General features: G+C 45.3%; 1 protein-coding gene and 1 long non-coding RNA gene across 6 annotated transcripts in view; one reads left to right on the top strand and one right to left on the bottom strand.

Moving 5' to 3' along the window:
* The window catches only part of MIPOL1 (mirror-image polydactyly 1), a 921,515-nt gene that overhangs the window by 570,276 nt on the left and 326,910 nt on the right, over window positions 1-24,329 (top strand). The window lies entirely within an intron of this gene.
* The window catches only part of LOC134980861 (uncharacterized), a 199,385-nt gene that overhangs the window by 145,329 nt on the left and 29,727 nt on the right, over window positions 1-24,329 (bottom strand). The window contains exon 2 of the long non-coding RNA XR_010190482.1: window positions 23,672-23,849. This is a non-coding gene — a long non-coding RNA (uncharacterized LOC134980861). The remainder of the gene's footprint in view (window positions 1-23,671; window positions 23,850-24,329) is intronic.

Genomic DNA, 24,329 nt, shown 5'->3' with positions numbered 1-24,329 from the left:
CTATGGACGCTCTGGTAACACCGTGGGTGTACCAGTCGGTTTATGTGTTCTCCCCTCTGCCTCTCATACCAAAGGTACTGAGAATAATAAGAAGGCGAGGAGTAAGAACGATACTCGTGGATGGCCAAGAAGAGCTTGGTACCCAGAACTTCAAGAATTTATATCAGAGGACCCATGGCCTCTGCCACTCAGACAGGACCTGCGGCAGCAGGGGCCCTGTCTGTTCCAAGACTTACCGCGGCTGCGTTTGTCGGCATGGCGGTTGAACGCCGGATCCTGAAGGAAAAGGGCATTCCGGAGGAAGTCATTCCTACGCTTACTAAAGCCAGGAAAGAGGTTACAGCAACTCATTATCACCGCATATGGCGAAAATATGTTGCATGGTGTGAGGCTGAAAGGGCCCCAACAGAGGAATTTCAACTAGGTCGATTTCTGCATTTCCTGCAAGCAGGAGTGACTATGGGCCTTAAATTGGGTTCCATTAAGGTACAGATCTCGGCTCTGTCGATTTTCTTTCAAAAAGAACTAGCTTCAGTACCTGAAGTTCAGACATTTATAAAAGGAGTGCTGCAGAGTCAGCCCCCGTTTGTGCCTCCTGTGGCACCTTGGGATCTCAACGTGGTGTTGAGTTTCTTAAAATCACATTGGTTTGAACCACTAAAAACCGTGGATCTGAAATATCTCACGTGGAAGGTGGTTATGTTATTGGCCTTGGCTTCTGCCAGGCGAGTATCAAAGTTGGCGGCTTTGTCTTGTAAAAGCCCTTATTTGATTTTCCATATGGATAGGGCAGAATTGAGGACTCGTCCCCAGTTTCTCCCAAAGGTGGTGTCAGCGTTTCACCTGAACCAGCCTATTGTGGTGCCTAGGCTACTAGGGACTTGGAGGACTCCAAGTTGCTAGACGTTGTCAGGGCACTGAAAATATATGTTTCCAGAACGGCTAGAGTCAGAAAATCTGACTCGCTGTTTATCCTATATGCACCTAACAAGCTGGGTGCTCCTGCTTCTAAGCAGACTATTGCTCGTTGGATTTGTAGTACAATTCAGCTTGCACATACTGTGGCAGGCCTGCCACAGCCAAAATCTGTCAATGCCCATTCCACAAGGAAGGTGGGCTCATCTTGGGCGGCTGCCCGAGGGGTCTCGGCTTTACAACTTTGCCGAGCAGCTACTTGGTCAGGGGCAAACACGTTTGCAAAATTCTACAGAACAGGCTCCCTATGTCAAAGTTCTGTCCGGCATACACAAGCGGGAGGTCTCACCAGGACCCTAACCCCCTAATATGTCTTCTTACACCCAATATTATCACTCTGTAAAGTTTTTGTCCAAATCCATCCAGTGAAATGCCCAGACCAGGCTCCCCCGGGCCAAAGTTCTGCCCAGCGTACACCAACGGAAGGTCTGACTGGGACGTCGATTCCCTAGTATGTCTTCTGTGATCTAATGTTACCACTCTGTGAAGCTTTCATCCAAATCCATCCAGTGGAAGGCCCAGAACAGGCTCCCCGGTCAAAGTTCTGCCAGGCGCACTCTGCCCTGAGGTACGATCGAGACCCCCAACCACTCTATTGGGCATCCCAGACCAAATGCCACCTCTGTGTGAAGTTTTCATCCAATTCCATCCAGTGGAAGAACCAGAAAAGGCTCCCTTGGTCAAATTTCTGAATGGCGCATTCTGCCATGAAACCCAACTGAGACCCCAAGCACTCCATTAGCCAATCCCAGACCAATTGCCACCCCTCTGTGAAGTGTTCAACCAAATCCATCCAATGGAAGGCCCAGAACAGGCTTCCTGGGCCAACTTTTTGCCCGGCGCACTCTACCATGAGGTCTGACTGGGACCCTAACCACTCCAGTAGTCACCCCAGACCGATTGCCACCCTCTGTGAAGTTTTCGGCCAAATCCATCTATTGGAAGGCCTAGAACAGGCTCCCTGTTCAAAGTTCTGCTGGCGCATTCTGCCGTGAAGTCTGACCAGGACCCCAACCCTTTTAAAACCTGGCCAGGATCCAACTAGACCACCTTGCATTGGTGTCATCTCAATCAGTGCAGGGGTGTCTGAATGCACAACTGGACAGATAAACAGAACAATGAATTGTGTATATGATATACATATATATGTACTATGCTGTGAAAACTACACACTGTCTCTGGACTTGTGCACTATAGTTTATTTAGTCAGGATGACCGCAGACCATTATCCATTATACAGTTAGTGTTTATACAAGGCATTAACAAAGGTCCCAGCTTGTCACAGAAGCTCCCTGAGACTTTCTCCCTAGTCACCTGCCAGCTTTTCTGGTATTGGTCATCAAGATAAATCCCCCAGACCGTCTCTTTATACCTTAGACTCCTCCTCTACTTCCCAGACTGACAAACGACACCCATCTTGCCTTCTTAAGCAAATTCCTCACAGCTGCTCTGATTTAATAAGTCACATGCCGTCAGCTGCACCAAACTGCAGGTAAGAAATTCACTGAAATTAAGCAGGTAAGACGCACATTTCCTATTCTTCAAATGCATGGCTTCTCTGGGCTTAACAGGTTGCTTTGTAGCATACTACCCTAATTTGCCACAATACACACACGTATAGAAGTACCTCTTCCCCTGAAAATCCTGCATTTGCACCTGGGGTACATGGCATTTACCGCAATTTAAAGCATGAGTCAACTGATCGTTGATGTCTTGAATTACGGTTGTCTATATAAGCCTCACTCTGGCATACCTCCCAAAGTTGGGAGGAGGGACACAGACGTGCGCCCGAAAATAAGAGGCGTGTCTTCGTGGGTAGTGGGCGTAGCCATCCATTTTTGCAGCTGTGGGGGGCATGCCCAGCGCTCTGTGAGCTCCCTCTCTCCCAGTGAACAGACGCTGTACGCATGTGCACAGCGTCTAGCAGCGATTGACAAAGGGTCTCCCAACTACCCCCCTCTTACTGCTGGATACTGCGACCCGCGGGTGAGGCAGCAGGACAGTCCCAGAAAAACGGGACTGTCCCGCCAAAATCGGGACAGTTGGAAGGTATTCCCTTTTGCCTTGCTCCAGCTGGTGGCTGTTTAGTATAATATGAATGAGTTGTGTCAGATTTAATGACATTACAAAATAAAAATAGAAAATAAGAATTAAAAAAAATATATATATATTTATATATATATATACATATATATAGTCACAATGGGAAAAAAGGCGGCACTCTCAGGACTTGTAGTAATAATATACCAAAGAAGAGACAGACAACTACTCCATAGCTCTGTAGATTAACGTTTCGATTTATCCAAAAACCGTCATCAGAATCATATAACATGCAATACATACAAGACATACTTACATAACCTTCTCCCCCCCGTCAGGAAGCCGCTGGCGCCGCGCCGTCTCCCGGGTCAATGACGTCACACGAGCGACGCGCGCCCTCCGGCGCGCCCAGGTGACCGCCCGGCGTCATGGCAACCCGGCCCTAACAAACCACTGTGAATGATAAAAACATCAAATGCAAAATACACATGTGGCTGCAGATAAAACAAGCAGACTTTTACTTTAGTCACTCAACCGATGCTAAGCAATAGGTACATAAGCTATTACTAATCCAAAAATAGTACATACTAACTGTTAAACCTAAAAAAAGGGAATGGTTATGTTACAAAAAACAACTCAACGGTAGCGTCTCATTTAAACCGCGAGGAGAGACCGTATCCAAGCGGTGAATCCAACGCGATTCTTTTTGCAGCAATACCTTGTGTCTATCACCCCCCCGTGTCCTCTTGGGTGCTTGATCTATAATTTTGTACCGTAAGGTACTAAGCCCATGATTGAATGCTTTGAAGTGCCGAGCAACCGGCTGGCTGTGTGTCCCAGTGTGTTCTAATGCCTGTCTGATCGCGGACCTATGTAAGGCCATCCGTTCCTTAAATTGCCTTGTGGTCTTCCCCACATAGATATATATTTATCTTACGTCCTAGAGGATGCTGGGTCCACATTATTACCATGGGGTATAGACAGGTCCACCAGGAGCCATTGGCACTTTAAGAGTTTGAGAGTGTGGGCTGGCTCCTCCCTCTATGCCCCTCCCACCAGACTCAGTTTAGAAATTGTGCCGGAGGAGCCGGTCACAGCTAGGGGAGCTCTACAGAGATTTTTTAGTAAAGTTTATTTTTAGAGTTCAGTATTTTACAGGGAGGGTGCTGGTAACAGCCTCCCTGCTTCGTGTAGTGTCCGCCCTGCGGGGACTGAGCCTCTATCTCCGCTGACAGGACACTGAGCTCCTGAGGGAATCGAACGTTCCCCGTCACAGGGGATCGCTCACTCCAGCAGCATGCCGCCACCCCCTTAAAGAGCCAGACGATTGGTGGCGAGTGAGTCACCGACCCCCTAGCAAGCGAGGGGCCGGTGTGAAGATGGCGGCAACAGGGTATGGAGCGCAGTACTAACTGCGCGGCACTGTAAGGGGCGCCCTGAGCCAGCGCCTACACCCTACACTGGTCACACAGCCTGTCGGGGTCCCCGGATCTCCTCCAGCATAATTCCTCAGGCCAGTTTAATCCTATGAAGAGCGGGAAGACAGATCCATTTTGGGGGCAGAGCCTCTCCTCAGAGCGGACCCAGCAGCGTTCATCGCCATTTTCCTGCCTGCACAACGCTGGCAGTGAAGAGCAAGTCCGTCCAGAACAACTCCAGCTATCCCTCAATGTCCCAGGGGGTTGTAGAAGGGGGAGGCTGTATACAGGCTGTGTAACCTATTAAGGTGCACAGTCAGCGCTGGTTGGGGGCAGGGCCGTTTCTTGGGGCAGGCGAGCAGTGCAACCGCACTGGGCGCCCGTCGCGGCACTAACTGTGGCTCCCTGCTTCCCCCTCCTATTTCTCCTCGAGTAACCTGCTCGGGGGACGGAGTTTCACGGAATGACGCAGTTGCGTCGTTACGTGACGACGCAACCCCGTCACTCCACGAAACACTCCCTCCCCACCGAGCGGAGTACAGAGGGGGATCCAAGTTAGGAAGAGGGAAAGGCCGGCGCGAGGAGCGACTGGTGAGGTGGGACGAAGAGCGGTAATCGCTTCTGTAAGTATTCTCTCTCTCTCTCTCTCTCTCTCAATGTGTAAAATGGGGACACCTGCCGTAATGTGTGAAATGGGGACTCTTGCCTGCCGTAGTGTGGGGATTTAATGTATCAAGGGCATTGCGGTGTGTGGCATAATATGGTGCAGGGGGCATTACTGTGTGGGGCTTAATATGGTAGAATTTTTTTTTCCTGTAGTGGTCGTGATCTGTTGGCGCAGGGTCAAAAACTGGATTGTGAGGTAGTCTTTTCAGACGAGGCCATGCCCATTTAAATGTGGCCACACCCATTTAGATGAGGCCACACCCCTTGCCGGGAGCACGCAAGTTTTTTTTTCCATCTAGGTGTGTGTGTGTGTGTGTGTGTGTGTGTGGGGGGGGGGGCACATTTTTTAATGTCATGGGGGGGCGCATTTTTAAATCTCGCACTGGGAGCCAAATTGGCTAGAAACAGCCCTGGTTGGGGGTCTCCCTTTACCTAAAAAGCGCTGTGCGTGGGTTGGCTCCAATCTCTGTGTCTCTCTTGCCATTCTTGGGGGTGAAACTCTGTCTGCTCTCCCGTGTGTGTGTGTGTGTGTGTGTGTGTGTGTGTGTGTGTGTGTGCGTGTGCGCGTGTGTGTGTAGTGTCTGTGGTCTCCATTAAGCTATGTCCAGGGACTCTGTGTCATATGCTGCCGAGGATATGTCTTCTCAGGATGATCCCATTCCATGTAATCAGGATTGCACTGTTTTAGCACAGATACCAGCAAGGGAGCCGGAGTGGTTATCCTCTATCAAATCTATGATTTCTCAGATTTCTACTAGGGTTGCACAAAATGAGTCTGCAGCTCAGGCTTTACAGAACTCTGTGGCAGTCTGGCCCAGTTCTGGCACCTCAGGACCCCCCGCTGTATATTCCCAAAAACGTGCTCTTGCACAGATTTTGCAAGATGACACGGATGCCGATTCTGACACTGAGGACGGTGATAGGGATGTGTCGAGGGGGGCAGCATTTCTTGCAAAAGGGTTGCAGTTGATGATAGGGCTATCAGAGATGTGTTGAATATTACTGATACAACACCTGTGCAGGTTGAGGAGGCATACTTTACTGAAAATAATAGAGCCTCGCTAACCTTCCCTGCGTCAAAAGAATTAAATTCTATTTCTCATACGTCCTAGAGGATGCTGGGGTCACCATTAGAACCATGGGGTATAGACGGGATCCGCAGGAGACATGGGCACTTTAAGACTTTGAAAGGGTGTGAACTGGCTCCTCCCTCTATGCCCCTCCTCCAGACTCCAGTTTTAGAATTGTGCCCAGTGAGACTGGACGCACTACAGGGAGCTCTACTGAGTTTCTCTGAAAAATACTTTTGTTAGGTTTTTTTATGTTCAGGGAGGCTGCTGGCAACATTCTCCCTGCTTCGTGGGACTTAAGGGAGAGAAGTATGACCCACTTCCAGTGAGTTCAAGGGCTCTGCTTCTGGCTACAGGACACCATTAGCTCCTGAGGATGCTGATCGCTGGGTACGCCTAGATGCTCACTCCTGCAGCCGGCCGTCACCCCCTTACAGAGCCAGAAGTCAGAAGACAGGTGAGTAACCGAAGAAAAGAAGACTTCTTTAGTGACGGCATTTTCTGAGGTACCGCGCAGCGGGTAGACGCTGTGCGCTGTGAATACCAAATTGCTTTCTAACAAATATTTAAAATGCCCGCTCTAATATATATTGTAAACGCCTGCACCTCTTATTACCATGTGCCATGAATGTGCGCTATACATAGCAAAACACTGCATCCCATAAGAGAAAACAATACACCCACACATTATCTGAGTTCCAAAGCTCATTGATGTATTACTTTAAATTCTAGGACACTAAAACCAAGCAAGCCTCCTCTAACACGCAGAAATACTAACAATATAAATTTTCAACAACTTTCCACTTCTCTGCAACAACGTCTCTCACCAATCTCTACATTCACCACACCTGACACTGCTGTATCCCACCTGCACCAGACCCTAGAGAGTGCCCTTGATGAAGTTGCTCCAGCTACCCATCACACTCCACGTAGGCTTAGATGCCAACCATGGCACTCTAAATCAACAAGACACCTACAAAAACTGTCACGTAAGGTTGAACGTCAGTGGCGGAAATCTCAGAATCCAAGTGACTTTCTCACATATAAGACTACCTACCACTCCTATGGATGTATTTTAATTGACTGCGCTAGTGAATTGAGCTGCTTTCTTTAGAGGTTACTGATTGGATGTTTAAAAGAAAGCGCTGTGAATACTTTTTAAATAGTGATGGTAATGAGTGAGATGGTGTATAAAAAAAGATTTTTTTATACACCATCTCACTCATTACCATCACTATTTAAAAAGTATTCACAGCGCTTTCTTTTAAACATCCAATCAGTTACCTACCACTCCTATCGTCAGGCCCTGGACACTGCCAAACAAACATATTTCCAATCTCTCATCTCTTATCATGCCCCCACCCCCAAACGACTTTTAATACATTTAAATCACTTCTTTACCCTCCCTCACCTCCCCCACTAGCTACTATCAGTGCACAAGAACTTGCTTCCTACTTCAAGGATAAGATTGATAAAATCCGAGATGAAATGGTATGCTCTAACTCAGCCAGTGACCTGCTCAAATCCCTATCTGAACCCTCTGGCACTTTCTCTTCATTTGATCCCACAAGTGAAGATGAAGTGTCAACACTCTTTTCATCCTCCTACTCCACTACCTCTCCTCTTGATCCTATACCCTCACAGGTCAGCAAAAGTTTGTCTCCTGTGCTTATCCCAACCTTAACTAAAATCTGTAATCTCTCTCTACTGGCATCTTTCTACTTGAGAGACTTGCCTACACTCTCCTTACACACTTTCTTAACTCCCACAACTTACTGGACCCACTTCAGTCAGGCTTTCGTGCCCAACACTCCACGGAGACGGCACTGACCAAAGTAGTGAATGATCTGGTCACTGCTAGATCAAAAGGCCATTACACACTACTTATTCTTCTAGATCTCTCTGCTGCTTTTGACACTGTTGACCACTCTCTTCTCATACAAACACTAGAGTCCCTAGGTCTTCAGGACACAGCCCTTACTTGGTTCTCATCCTACCTATCTAATCGATCTTTCAGTGTTCGCTTCTCTGATTCTACCTCCTCTTCTCTACCTCTATCAGTTGGAGTACCGCAAGGCTCAGTCTTAGGTCCTCTGCTTTTCTCAATCTACACCTCCTCTCTTGGTAAACTAATCAGCTCCTTCGGATTTCAGTATCATTTGTACGCTGATGATACTCAAATCTACCTATCCTCCCCAGATTTATCACCATCTGTATTGACTCGTGTCACTGGATGCCTGTCTGCCATTTCATCTTGGATGTCATCTCGCCATCTCAAACTCAACATTTCCAAAACAGAATTAATTATTTTCCCACCAGCTAAGGGTAGTTACCAACCTGATATTGCCATAACTGTTGACAATGCAACTATCCACCCTACCCCACAAGCTCGCTGCCTAGGTGTCATCCTTGACTCTGAACTGTCGTTTGTTCCACACATTCAATCTGTCTCTAAATCATGTTACATGCACCTTAAAAACATATCCAAAATACGCCCTTATCTTACACAAGACACTGCAAAAACTCTGATCCATGCACTCATCATCTCCTGCATTGATTATTGTAATAGTCTCCTTACTGGTCTTCCCAAACATAGGCTTTCACCACTTCAATCCATTTTAAATGCAGCTGCGAGGCTAATCTTCCTCGCCAGACGTTCTTCATCTGCTGATCCGCTCTGTCAGTCCCTCCATTGGTTACCGGTATTCTACCGTGTCAAATATAAAATACTTTTACTTACATACAAGGCTATTACCCAAACTGCACCATCATACATCTCCTCACTCATCTCAAAATATCTCCCTACCAGACCCCTCCGCTCTGCACAAGATCTGCGTCTCTAATCCAGATGTATTACCTGTTCCCACTCAAAATTACAGGACTTTACCCGGGCTTCACCCACTCTGTGGAATGCCCTCCCACGCACAATAAGACTCTCCACTAGTCTCCAAACCTTTAAACGTTCCCTGAAAACTCATCTCTTCAGACAAGCCTACCAAATTCCTGACCCACACACATAACATTCAATGCTTCCCTATCCAGTTACATTCCCTCTGCACAGTCCCCATAACCTCACATTTTGTCTTCCAACATTGCTGGGTGATCATATCATACAACCCACTAAGAACCTAGCAATCTGGGGAAACATTATGTAACAGGTTGCATCTATCCTTGTGTATCAATACCTATTTCCCTATAGATTGTAAGCTTGCGAGCAGGGCCTTCCTACCGCTATGTCTGTCTTTGCCCTGTTTTGTTCTATAACTGTAGTTCTAATTGTAAAGCGCAACGGAATATACTGCGCTATATAAGAAACTGCTAATAAATAAATAAATAAAATGTATATATTTGTTATTAAAAGGATATGGATTCAGTATATTACAATGTACAGTATACACATAATTACATGATTACAATTTATACAGTAAGCAGTAAATACAAACAGTTACAGGCCAGCATACAATACCACTATTTTTCTCATATTTATTCGTCTCTCCATATCACTCTCTCTCTCTCTGTAAAATCATGCAGGCACTCCATCATCATCTGGGACAAAAACAGCAACTGCCTCCTGTGTGATCAGCAATGTGTTATCTAGTTTTTGGGGTGGGGACTTTCTCATTCATGATGAGTCACTAGTCTATTTGTATATGCTCCACAGGTTCAGCTTTGAAGACATCCAAAGGGGCTGGCCTGGGCTTCCTGTCCACTACATGTTTGGAATATCTATTGTTCTGATAAAAGTGATTTTACCTTTCATACATTTAATAATAACTGTTTGTTGCAATGTCCTACAACTTAATAACAAGTATCAAATGAATCTACACATTAATCTGGTTGCTTAAATACCAAATATGACAGGTGTATCTTGCTTCGTTCAAATAATACACATACATGACATTACTTCATTATATAATTTTAAATCATCATGATGTCTGGCGCTTGATATTATTATAATTATGTACTGTATGAAATAAGTGTTGAATCAATCTCTGTGGCATGTCCGTGTAAATGCGTGTGTTACCATATTTTGCTGTGCTCGATGCGCGTATTTGCAAGTATAGCGACTCATAATGTGTGTAGTTTGTATGTTCTTTTTATGTAATATTTTTGACTTCGACAGTCCACCCTTTGGCAGTAAACAATAACTGCCATCAATTATTAACATAAGAAAAAAAATATTTCATACAATAATCGGTGACCTAGACACAAGTATGTATTCATTTTGCAAATCAGACACTTGACTATATTTGGGGAAGAAAGGGAGGAGGACGAGACATCCTCTATATGCACTCGGCGGTCACGGGACCACTGGTTGGGTGTGGGACAACATTCAACCTATAGAGCAGGGGTGGGGAACCTTTGGCCCTCCAGCTGCTGTTGAACTACACATACCAGCATGCCTTGCTACAGTTTTGCTATTTGGCCATGCTAAAACTGTTGCAGGGCATGATGGGATGTGTAGTTCAACCACAGCTGGAGGACCGAAGGTTCCCCATCCCTGCTATAGAGTATGCTGGGACAGTGCTTTGGCCTATAATGTCTGATTTGCGATGAATATTTCACACATACATGTACCTACGTCTTTGTACACTGATGTTTGGATTCGATTGAGGTTCTGCTGGGTAGATGAAGAAGACACAAACAAATCGTGAAAGTGACATAAAATTTTTCATGATCTACATATTCCTATCATTTTCTGAACATTGTTTCCATTTCTGGAACGTATGCTAGGTCTGTTTAAAAATTGAACAAGGGTTATAAGTAGTGTCCTTCCTAAATAACATAAACCTTCGGAGTTCGGGGAGAGCCACTCATAAACCTTTCTTCCACATATATTAATGAGCTCTTCATCTGCAATGTGTGAATAGCCATTGTCTGATTGTTCCTGATTACCTCTGAACTCCATAACTACTAGACCTTTGATTTTTCTCTGACTTTAACAAACTGATCGACTAATCCTGGGATCCTATAAGGAAATCACTCCTTCCTCCAGAATCCGTTCCAGTCCCACACTCGACTCCTCGCAAAAATAGAATATCCTGGGGAAAAAAAGTCAGCGGGAAAGAGAGAAAAGAGAAATAGAACAAAACAACTCTTGTTCATAACAAATCAATTACAATGACTGGTCTTTCTGCAATCCTTTAGTACGCTCAGGTAGTGTTCAACAGTGCCGCCTCTCTGTCTTCACGGAACAGAGTCTCTGGTGATACTTTTGCGACCTCACTCCATTCACGAGTTCCTTCCGGACTACCGACTTTCCTGCAATGGGAATCGTGGACCCAAGTCTCTCTCTTGGCTACTTTCACTGGGATAGTGCTGTCAACAAAACTTGGTATGGTCCTTCCCACCTGTCTATTAGTTGAGAAAAGAGAGAGAAAAATACATCTGCACACTTATTGATCTATATTAAAGATTTTATTTGTGAATGGATCAATTGAAACCCCAATATGCGTGTGTCTAAATTAGACTTTGAGCCTCTCGGGGGGTGCGACCCTATTACAACCAGGATATAACAACATGTAAAAAGAACTGGAAGAGCGGTTGTTGAGTTGGGTGCACAATATCTATTTATTGAATTGATTATCGAAATAAAACGTAGCTTTTATTGCTTATATTAATATTAAGAGGGTCCTTGTAGTAGGACACATACAGCAAAATATAGAGGTTAAAAACATAACATTTACAAACATATAAGTGATATAGAGTAGAAAGGTTGTGTAAGACAGATTCTTAAAAAGTGGGGTCACCACAATAACTCCTGCAACTAGTATAATTGTTTATTTCTGTGTAAAACAGGAACCACTTAAGATACAAACTGGATGGTGTTTACACGTCCCTAGATATACTTAATGCCGTGTGGGGAAATTCAATATAGTCACAGTTAATTAGATATTATGCTGGGACTGTATTACATCCTATAGGGTATGCATATATCTCTGAGTATCTGTCACACTGAGCTGACATTAATGTTGGTACTGCCTCTAGTACGTAAATGGAGTAAGATATGTGGAATACCACAATTATGACCTCTTTCCCACCTAGTAGAAATATGCGGGTGAGTTACTCTTGAATAGATAACATTGACTGCATTAGCACTGGTGGTTGAGAAATGAAGGAAAATATGCCACTGGTGCCCTATAGTACAATAAACTGTGTATCCCCTACGTACTAATTCTAAATGAGTTAGAAACACTAGGAATATAAGTGCTTAACCAAAGTTGGCAATATAGGGGTGTAGGACGCTCACACAGTATTAGCGTGTGGGGCGCTCACACAGATACTGAGATCTGGGGTATCTTGAGAATAAGGTGTATATATCAGTTAATTACTGTATGTGTGGGTGTTATACATCACCCCTTATGATGAGTCCAAGGTAATCAGAATTGTACCCCGTGTATTGATGGATTCAATAAAGAGATGTGATTAGATACCACAGTTATAGCTGTTTATAAATATAGGCACAAAATGTATCCACTTGTCATGTTAATGATATACAGTCCACACTGTTTAGAGGTGAGGAGAGAGAAGTTTCAAAATGTCCTTAGACTGGTGTTACACAAGAGCAACAATTGTTGCAATGCAGATTCATGAGGTAGATTGAAGGTTTGTAATGTGATACTTCACTGGTGTATATAGTATTAGAGTCCCTCTTAATGACTAACACCGTTCTGTATAAATATATAACACACTGTTACCTTTGCGGGTCATACACGTGTGTACCTATTGAAAAGCTAATCGCTTGTATTATAGAGGTATACAGTATGTGGAAATGTCCACTTAAAGGATCATGGATGCTGATAAATGAAGGGTATTAGGTCAATATTCCGATCAGCCTTAGAGGTCAGTTGTCCCTATTGTAAAGTAATAGGTCCTCTCTATAAGGATTGTAATAATAGATAATACCGCTGCTGCTGACTATAATGACCCCTGGAATATAGTGTAGCTTTAATCCAATAACTGCTGTATAATTCCTGATCCCTACAGTTTTATTCTGGGCAGTGCAGGTGCTAATTAGCACGAATTGGATGTATCTACATAAAGTGCTAAATTGCCATTGTCAGTGACATCATACTCCAGCATCTAATTCGGTAATCTAGTTATCCACAGAAGTGTGCCATTCAGTAAAACAGGTAATTGATTCCTCTAATACGGAAGTAACCTGGGGTAATCCCCCTTGCTACTATCTTCAGTGGTTTTTGCACAATTCCTAAACTCATACACACAGCCTGCTTTACGGATCCTGAATGATATAGCTATATATAGGTCAGTGCTGGTGCAGGTGGAAGCATGAATATATATTACGCAACATACAACATTGCTATAAATTTAAAGGAGTGTGGTGGCCCACTAGAAAGCCGACATGCATGTTTCGCTGTACGGTCAGCTTTACCTTGGACTCATCATAAGGGGTGATGTATAACACCCACACATACAGTAATTAACTGATATATACACCTTATTCTCAAGATACCCCAGATCTCAGTATCTGTGTGAGCGCCCCACACGCTAATACTGTGTGAGCGTCCTACACCCCTATATTGCCAACTTTGGTTAAGCACTTATATTCCTAGTGCTTCTCTGACGTCCTAGTGGATGCTGGGGACTCCGTAAGGACCATGGGGAATATCGGCTCCGCAGGAGACTTGGCACAGCTAAGAAAGATTTAGGACTACCTGGTGTGCACTGGCTCCTCCCACTATGACCCTCCTCCAGACCTCAGTTAGAATCCTGTGCCCGGCTGAGCTGGATGCACACTAGGGGCTCTCCTGAGCTCCTAGAGAGAAAGTATATTTTAGGTTTTTTATTTTACAGTGAGATCTGCTGGCAACAGACTCACTGCAGCGAGGGACTAAGGGGAGAAGAAGCGAACCTACCTAACTGGTGGTAGCTTGGGCTTCTTAGGCTACTGGACACCATTAGCTCCAGAGGGATCGACCGCATGGAACCGGCCATTGATGTTCGGTCCCAGAGCCGCGCCGCCGGCCCCCTTACAGAGCCAGAAGCAAGAAGAGTCCGGAAAATCGGCGGCAGAAGACATCAGTCTTCACCAAGGTAGCGCACAGCACTGCAGCTGTGCGCCATTGCTCCTCATACACACTTCACACTCCGGTCACTGAGGGTGCAGGGCGCTGGGGGGGGGGGCGCCCTGAGCAGCAATAAAAACACCTTGGCTGGCAAATATATCACAATATATAGCTCCAGAGGCTATATATGTGATAAATACCCCTGCCAGAATCCATAAAAAAGCGGGAGAAAAGTCCGCGAAAAAGGGGCGGAGCTATCTCCCTCAGCACACTGGCGCCATTTTCTCTTCACAGTGCAGCTGGAAGACAGCTCCCCAGGCTCTCCCCTGTAGTTTTCAGGCTCAAAGGGTTAAAAAGAGAGGGGGGGCACTAAATTTAGGCGCAATATTGTTTATACAAGCAGCTATTGAGGGAAAAATCACTCAGTTATAGTGTTAATCCCTGCATTATATAGCGCTCTGGTGTGTGCTGGCATACTCTCTCTCTGTCTCCCCAAAGGACTTTGTGGGGTCCTGTCCTCAGAGCATTCCCTGTGTGTGTGCTGTGTGTCGGTACGGCTGTGTCGACATGTGGGATGAGGAAGGTTACGTGGAGGTGGAGCAGAGGCCGATAAATGGGATGTCGTCCCCTGTGGGGCCGACACCAGAGTGGATGGATAGGTGGATGGTATTAACCGACAATGTCAACTCCTTACAAGGCTGGTTGAATGACGTAAAACAGCTGTGGGACAGCCGGCTTCTCAGCCCGCGCCTGCCCAGGCGTCTCAAAGGCCATCAGGGGCTCAAAAAAGCGCCCGTTACCTCAGGTGGCAGACACAGATGTCGACACGGAGTCTGACTCCAGTGTCGACGAGGTTGAGACATATACACAATCCACTAGGAACATCCGTTACATGATCTCGGCATTGAAAAATGTGTTACGCATTTCTGACATGAACCCAAGTACCACATAAAAGGGGTTTTATTTTTGGGGAGAAAAAGCAGCCAGTGTTTTGTTCCCTCATCAGATGAATGAATGAAGTGTGTAAAGTAGCGTGGGTTCCCCCAATAAGAAACTGGTAATTTCTAAAAAGTTACTGATGGCGTACCCTTTCCCGCCAGAGGATAGGTCACGTTGGGAGATATCCCTTAGGGTGGATAAGGCGCTCACACGTTTGTCAAAAAAGGTGGCACTGCCGTCTTAGGATACGGCCACCTTGAAGGAGCCTGCTGATAAAAAACAGGAGGCTATCCTGAAGTCTGTATATACACACTCAGGTTATATACTGAGACCTGCAATTGCCTCAGCATAAATAGTGCTGCTGCAGCGTGGTCTGATACCCTGTCAGATAATATTAATACTCTTAAACAGGGATAATAGTTTGCCAACATAGAGCATATTAAAGACGTCGTCTTAGATATAAAGGATGCACAGAGGGATATTTGACGGCTGGCATCCAGAATAAATGCAATGTCCATTCTGCCAGGAGGGTATTAGAAACCCGGCAGTGGACAGGTGATGCTGCCTATAAAAGGCACATGGAGATTCTGCCTTATAAGGGTGAGGAATTGTTTGGGGATGGTCTCTGGGACCTCGTATCCACAGCAACAGCTGGGAAGAATTTTTTTTTACCTCAGGTTTCCTCACAGCCTAAGAAAGCACCGTATTTTCAGGTACAGTCCTTTCGGCTTCAGAAAAGCAAGCGGGTCAAAGGCGCTTCCTTTCTGCACAGAGACAAGGGAAGAAGGAAAAAGCTGCACCAGCAGCCAGTTCCCAGGATCAAAAATCTTCCCCCGCTTCCTCTGAGTCCACCGCTTGACGTTGGGGCTCCACAGGTGGAGACCGGTGCGGTAGGGGCGCGTCTCGGGAACTTCAGGGACCAGTGGGTTTGCCCACAGGTGGATCCCTAGGTTCTGCAAATAGTATCACAGGGATACAGGCTGGAGTTCGAGGCGACTCCCCCTCGCCGTTACCTCACCTCAGCCTTGCCTGCTGCCCTCGGAGAAAGGTAGTACTGGCGGCAATTCATAAGCTGCACCTCCAGCAGGTGAAATCAAGGTACCCCTCCTTCAACAAGGCCGGGGTTACTATTCCAAAATGTTGTGGTACCGAAACCAGTCGGTTCGGTGAGACCCATTCTAAAATTGAAAGCCTTGAACACTTATATACGAAGGTTCAAATTCGAAATGGAATCGCTCAGGGAGATTATTGCAAGCCTGGAGAATTTCATGGTATCACTGGACATCAAGGATGCTTACCTGCATGTCCCTATTTACCCTCTTCACCAGGAGTACCTCAAAATTGTGGTACAGGATTGTCATTACCAATTCCAGACGTTGCCGTTGGTCTGTCCCCGGCACCGAGGTATTTACCAAGGTAATGGCCGAAATAATTATCCCGTACTTGGACGATCTCCTTATAAAGGCGAGGTCCAGGGAGCAGTTGTTCGGCGGAGTAGCACTATCTCGGGAAGTGCTACAACAGCATGGCTGGATTCTGAATATCCAAAGTCGCAGCTGGTTCCTACGACGCGTCTACTGTTCCTGAGTATGGTTCTGGATACAGAACAGGATAAAAAGGGTTTCTCCCGGAGGAGAAGTCCAAGGAGTTGTCGTCTCTAGACAGAGACCTCCTAATACGTATACAGGTGTCGGTGCATCAATGCATGCGAGCCCTGGGAAGGATGGTAGCTTCTTACTAAGAAATTCCATTCGCCAGGTCCCATACAAGGATTTTCCAGTGGGATCTGTTGGACATGTGGTCCGGGTCGCATCTTCAGATGCATCGGCGGATAACCCTGTCTCCAAGGGCCAGGGTGTCGCTGTTGTGGTGGCTGCAGAGTGTTCATCTTCTAGGGTGCCGCAGATTCGGCACACAGGACTGGGTCCTGGTGACCACGGATGCCAGCCTTCGAGGCTGGGGGGCAGTCACACAGGGAAGAAACTTCCAAGGCTATGGAAAAGTCAGGAGACTTCCCTACACATAAATATTCTGGAACTAAGGGCCATTTACAATGCCCTAAGTCAGGCTAGACCCTGCTTCAACACCGGCCGGTGCTGATCCAGTCAGACAACATCATGGCGGTCGCTCATGTAAACGACAGGGCGGCACAAAAAGCAGGATGGCGATGGCAGAAGCCACAAGGATTCTCCGATGGGCAGAAAATCATGTGTTAGCACTGTCAGCAGTGTTCATTCCCGGAGTGGACAACTGAGAAGCAGACTTTCTCAGAAGACACGACCTCCACCCGGGAGAGTGGGGACTTCATCCAGAAGTCTTCCAAATGATTGTACACCGTTGGGAAAGGCCACAGGTGGACATGATGGCGTCCCGCCTCAACTAAAAGTTACAAAGATATTGCGCCAGGTCAAGGACCCTCAGGCGATAGCTGTGGACGCTCTGGTAACACCGTGGGTGTACCAGTCGGTGTATGTGTTACCTTCTCTGCCTCTCTTACCCAGGGTAATGAGAATAATAAGAAGGAGAGGAGTAAGAACTATACTCATTGTTCCGGGTGGGCCAAGAAGAGCTTGGTAACCAGAACTCCAAGAAATGATCTCAGAGGACCCATGGCCTCTGCCGCTCAGACAGGACCTGCTGCAGCAGGGGGCCTGTCTGTTCCAAGATGTACCGCGGCTGCGTTGGACGGCATGGCGGTTGAACGCCGGATCCTGAAGGAAAAGGGAATTCCGGAGGAAGTTATCCCTACGCTATTTAAAGCTAGGAAAGAAGTGAACGCTAACCATTATCACCGCATATGGCGGAAATATGTTGCGTACTGTGAGGCCAGGAAGGCCCCAAAGGAGAAATTTCAGCTAGGTCGATTTCTGCACTTCCTACAGTCAGAGGTGACTATGGGCCTACAATTGGGTTCCTTTAAGGTCCAGATTTCGGCTCTATCGATTTTCTTCCAAAATGGAACTGGCTTCACTGCCTGAAGTTCAGACTTTTGTTAAGGGAGGGCTGCATAGTCAGCCCCCGTTTGTGCCTCCAGTGGCACCGTGGGATCTCAACGTGGTGTTGGATTTCCTGAAGTCGCATTGGGTTGAGCCACTTAAATCCGTGGAGCTATAATACCTCACGTGAAAAGTGGTCATTCTGTGGGCCTTGGCGTCGGCCAGGCGTGTATCAGAATTGACAAAAGCCCTTATCTGTATTTTATATGGGAAAGGCGAAATTGAGGACTCGTTCCCAATTCCTTCCTAGGGTGGTATCAGTTTTTCATGTGAACCAAACTATTGTGGTGCCTGCGGCCTTGGAGGATTCCAAGTTACTGGACGTAGTCAGGGCCCTGAAAAGTATATGTTTCCAGGACAGCTGGAGTCAGGAAGACTGACTCGCTATTTATCCTGTATGCACCCAACAAGCTGGGTGCTCCTGCTTCTAAGCAGACGATTGCTCGCTGGATCTGTAGCACGATTCAACTTGCACATTCTGCGGCTAGACTGCCGCACCCTAAATCTGTAAAAGCCCATTCCACGAGGAAAGTGGGCTCTTCTTGGGCGGCTGCCCGAGGGGTCTCGGCTTTACAACTTTGCCGAGCTGCTACTTGGTCAGGGGCAGACACGTTTGCAAAATTCTACAAATTTGATACCCTGGCTGAGGAGGACCTTGAGTTCTCTCATTCGGTGCTGCAGAGTCAGCCGCGCTCTCCCGCCCGTTTGGGAGCTTTGGTATAATCCCCATGGTCCTTACGGAGTCCCCAGCATCCACTAGGACGTCAGAGAAAATAAGATTTTACTCACCGGTAAATCTATTTCTTGTAGTCCGTAGTGGATGCTGGGCGCCCGTCCCAAGTGCGGACTGTCTGCAATACTTGTATATAGTTTTCATTAACTAAAAGGGTTATTGTTGAGCCATCTGTTGAGAGGCTCAGTTATTGTTCATACTGTTAACTGGGTATTGTATCACGAGTTATACGGTGTGATTGGTGTGGCTGGTATGAGTCTTACCCGGGATTCAAAATCCTTCCTTATTGTGTCAGCTCTTCCGGGCACAGTATCCTAACTGAGGTCTGGAGGAGGGTCATAGTGGGAGGAGCCAGTGCACACCAGGTAGCCCTAAATCTTTCTTAGCTGTGCCCAGTCTCCTGCGGAGCCGCTATTCCCCATGGTCCTTACGGAGTCCCCAGCATCCACTACGGACTACGAGAAATAGATTTACCGGTGAGTAAAATCTTATTTTCTAACTCATTTAGAATTAGTACGTAGGGGATACACAGTTTATTGTAATATAGGGCACCAGTGGCATATTTTCCTTCATTTATCAATCACCAGTGCTAATGCAGTCAATGTTATCTATTCAAGAGTAACTCACCCGCATATTTCTGCTAGGTGGGAAAGAGGTCATAATTGTGGTATTCCACATATCTTACCGCATTTACGTACTAGAGGCAGTACCAACATTAATGTCAGCTCAGTGTGACAGATACTCAGAGATATATGCATACCCTATAGGATGTAATACAGTCCCAGCATAATATCTAATTAACTGTGACTATATTGAATTTCCCCACACGGCATTAAGTATATCTAGGGACGTGTAAACACCATCCAGTTTGTATCTTAAGTGGTTCCTGTTTTACACAGAAATAAACAATTATACTAGTTGCAGGAGTTATTGTGGTGACCCCACTTTTTAAGAATCTGTCTTACACAACCTTTCTACTCTATATCTCTTATATGTTTGTAAATGTTATGTTTTTAACCTCTATATTTTGCTGTATGTGTCCTACTACAAGGACCCTCTTAATATTAATATAAGCAATAAAAGCTACGTTTTATTTCGATAATCAATTCAACAAATAGATATTGTGCACCCAACTCAACAACCGCTCTTCCAGTTCTTTTTACATGTCACCTGTCTATTAGGCAACCTGAGCATAAGAACAATCACACAGTCTCTTGGTTCACAATCAAGACAGTTAGTATTTGGCATACAAGCAATCAACAGTTTCAAGTTCTTTTGTCAAGTTCTCAAATGCTGGCTCATCTCAATAAGGTACTGTACTGTCGCCTCATTGGTGTATTTCTGATCATTGTGCGGATCAATCATGACATGAGGTTGTCTTCCAAAAACAACCAAAAAGACACAAATACCAAAACAAAAACAAATTTCGAAGAGGGTGATTCGTTGAGTGAAGATCTGGGAGTGGTTCCGATGCTACATAATACTAGTGGCAGTATCTATGATCACAATAGTACAATTTCAAGCTTTGCTCCTACTTCTAGGGGTACCATTATCTACACGCAATTTTTCTTTGCGGTAAACACAGCAGCATCCGTGGCGGCAGGAAATGCCTCTACCCAGTTTGAGAAAACATCAGTGCACACCAATACATAACAATAATTCCTAAAGGGTGTTAACTGTACGAAGTCGATTTGTATTTCCTGAAAAGATCCGTCTGCAAGAGGGATATGGGATGGCTCTGTTGGTATTGCTTTACCAATATTCTTCCTCAAGCAAGCAAGACAGGTCATTGCTCTCTTACCTGCATGAGAATAGAATCCTGGCGCACACCAGTAGGCTCTCATCAGCCTGCACATACCCTCTTTGCCTAGATGAGTCAGACCGTGTGCCACCTCAGCTAGACTTGGAAGGTATGCTCTGGGGGCTACTGGCTTACTGTGTCCACAGTCCTGAGGACTCCTGGCCTTACCCCTTTGTCCTCCAGACTGCCTATTCCTGTAGGGAACACAAATTTTTCATTTTAATTTACTATCGTGTGTTTGCAATGTAGAGTACCATGAGCATAACTCTAAAAAAAAAAAAAAAACCTCTAGAGGAGAGAAAGAAGAAGAAAATGTCAGGTTTGCCATTCACCAACAGGCATATCAGTGTCTATACAAAATTTCCCTTCACCAGTATTCCCATTCTCCACCCTTTGTGCATGACAAGGCACACTGCAGTAATACTGGTGTTATCGTGCTGTTGAGATATACTGGGTTTGGGCAGAACTCTGAAGGATCTAGGCATGTGGAGTTTGAACTGTAATTGGGTCCATGTATTGTACCACCCTGTGTGAACGCAAAAGATGAAGCGGAAACTGTAGAGAAACAGAATAGAGGTTGGTGACAGATGAGTTTGTAGAGGTGAAGATTTTATAAAAATTTGACAACTGGATTGGGCACTACGGGGAAGTGATTCTCTACTTGGTCTACTCCCCTTAAAAAAAAATTCTGTGTTTATCGTATCGCTATTGGGACTATCCCAGCCATCAAGCCAGTATCCTGTCCATCCTAAGTTCATAGGGAACCCGGTATCTGTGAGATAATTTCCTCTACCTGTGATGGACATGCATCTAGAACAGTAGAATGCGGCATTAGTCTTCGTGGGTGTCTAACATACTTTGTACTTCCTGAGCGGGAGCACAGTATATGTATATCATATCTAACAAAATTAAGTTAATCAGGGGCCATTTCTGCTAGGAAAAAGAAGCAAAAGTTTAGAGGCCCCATCTTAACCCCAGCAAGTGTTGTCAAAGGGTAATGTTGCATTTATTTTGTTCTTCCCATTAGCCGAATCTGTGTTTTCTATATGGCTTATGATTCCTTACTATATGTCCCTTGGTCCCGTTTATGTGTTTAATAATGTGGCTTGTGTTTTCTGTCTAGGGGGTCTATATTGACTATGTGTCCTACTACTCCTACAATCTCTGGCAAAATGCCCTTCCTTCCTACAAGTGTAACATATTATTGACCATTAGGGATCTGGGGTTTGGACTGATGGGTCTTTCCTGTATGTGCTAGTATACTTACCGTCCTCAACCTCTCCACCTGTTGTTCTCTGCGCCTAGCACTATTCTTGTGATGTTCAATAGCACACTATCTAAGATTAGCTACTGTGACCCCTTTCCAATTTTGCAAAGAAGTCTGCACCCTGACACTCAATGCCTTATTGAGCCCGTCCATTTGCACAGAGACAGCCACCTCCCATTTGCCGAATTAGTGTTTACCAGTGGTCTTATCCAGATGGAGAGTTTTCTATTACTGCAAAAGACAAAAAAAAAAGTTTAACAAGCTTCTAGGTCATGCAAAGTATTCATTCAATCCTTCTCATCCCGTATTAAGGGTTTGTACATGGTCCAACAAACATTTCCAAGCTCATCTTGACTAGGGGCATTACTAGGAATGAATACTTCTTATATGGTAACTGAAGAAATACCCGGGGGTTACCTTGTCTCTGTCTGCTTTCCTACTGGCAAATACTAATGTGCGGACAGGTTTTTCTCCATTTCTGACGTTACTTTCTTGATTTTTTTGTTTGTTTTATTTTTGGGTTTTACTATATATGTACACAAATGATACCATACTTACCTGTTCCACTGGTCTCAGCCACTTCCCTCACAGGCTACTGCTCTTCTTTTACCGGTTGGATACTCCTCTGGGTGCATGAGAAATGGCTGAAAACAATCAGGTCACCTTCTCCTCCTAAATAAAACTTCAACATTCATTAGTACATATATAGGTTACAGTCATATTTTTTATATTTTTATTATTTTCTATAGTTTGTATGCTGGCCGTAACTGCTTCCACATCTACATAAGGCGGTGTACTTGCATTCTCTTTTTTTCTTCCTACTTGTTTATTGTTTCTACAAGTTCAAACAGTTCTTATATTTCCATTCTTGTCTTATATGACTTTGGTTAGACATACCACCTGCAATACCTTAGGTTAAAACTCACCAACCCCTCTTGCTGCCACAGGTTTAAACAATTTGTATGTCTGACCCTTTGTTTTCGGGATTTTATCAGACATATTTTACTGCTTACATTCTGCAGTACCTCTGGTTCAAAGCTGCCCACCTTAGGGAATGGTACCCTATCTTTGTCAGTCATACGTACCCATTCGTCACAATAAATTTCAGCATGTGGACCATATTTCCCACACATAATAAACCTCGCTGACCCCTTGGGCCGCCGCTCTTCAGCCTGAACCCTGGCTAAATGTCTCTTAGTTGAGCAACTGGCTCACATAATTGTGGGCCTTTTCCCACAAACCCCAAAATACTCAATATAAGGTGACAGTGAAAGTTCTCCGAGCGCTTTCACCCACTCTCGCCCACGTTGGCCAGTACTACCATACACTGTCGATAGCAAAGGCAATGTACCCAACCTAGGGCCCCTAATTGACCTATATTTTTCTACTGGAAGTTTTTAGGAATAACTTACCCTTTCCAGTAAAGTATCTGTCGTTGGATATTTTCCTGAGAGAGACCAGCGAAAACTCCATATTCACTTTTTATACACAAATCACGCTTGCGTATGCTGTATACAGCGCTAATGATACCACGATTTTATGCAAAAGCTCGTAAAAGGGGTATCAAGTTGCGCTATATATCGCACCCACAAACGCGCGGTCCAATCGCACAGCATATAGGTACTTGTTACCTATCCGCCGTACGACCACTGGAATCGAATCACAAGCTGCGAAACCTCAGCCGGAGCGTATCAAAAAAACTACATGGGTCAAACAGTTCACAATTCACAATTCCCTACCATGCTCCTGTGTAAGTCTCTTCACGACTTACGTATTCCAAATCCTTTACTAACGTGAGTCAGCTGCCTCACGCCACCAAGCCTCCACTCACTTGGTGTACCGAACGACGGGATCCCGAATTCCGGGGTTCGAATCCACTCACTCCTACGTTCGCTCACTCAAATACACTTTGTTTTTCTGTAAAGAAAATTTTAATTCATTAAGATTGGCAGCTTTACCCCCAGAGGCAATACAGTTTAAACAAAAGTTTTATACTAATCTGCTTTAGAAACCGGGTAGTTTTGTGCTATTGTAGCCTGGCTACTGTCCCACCTTTGAACTAAACGACACTATTGTGTAATTTTTACTTAGCGCCCTCACTCTTACGCACTTTGCGTAAACACGCGACCGTGCGTGTCTCTTACGCTGCGTGCGCAGTCCTGTACTTTGTCCGAGACACGTGTACAAAACCCTGCGTCCGCAATAAAACAAATCACACAGCTCTATAAATGTGAACAATACTAATTACTATTGCCCACTAGACACAATTTGTTCTGTATAAACTTTTATGCAGACCTTCGTTTGTATCTTTACACTTACTTCCTTAAAATACTGTTATTTCAAATTTACCTATATAGCAACAAATGTATCCGATTTCACACAGATCTATAATGAATG

This window comes from Pseudophryne corroboree, chromosome 12, assembly GCF_028390025.1.
Source record: "Pseudophryne corroboree isolate aPseCor3 chromosome 12, aPseCor3.hap2, whole genome shotgun sequence".
Lineage (NCBI taxonomy): Eukaryota > Metazoa > Chordata > Amphibia > Anura > Myobatrachidae > Pseudophryne > Pseudophryne corroboree.
The sequence above is the reverse complement of the archived record's forward strand: the minus strand, read 5'-3'. Positions and strand labels throughout refer to the sequence as shown.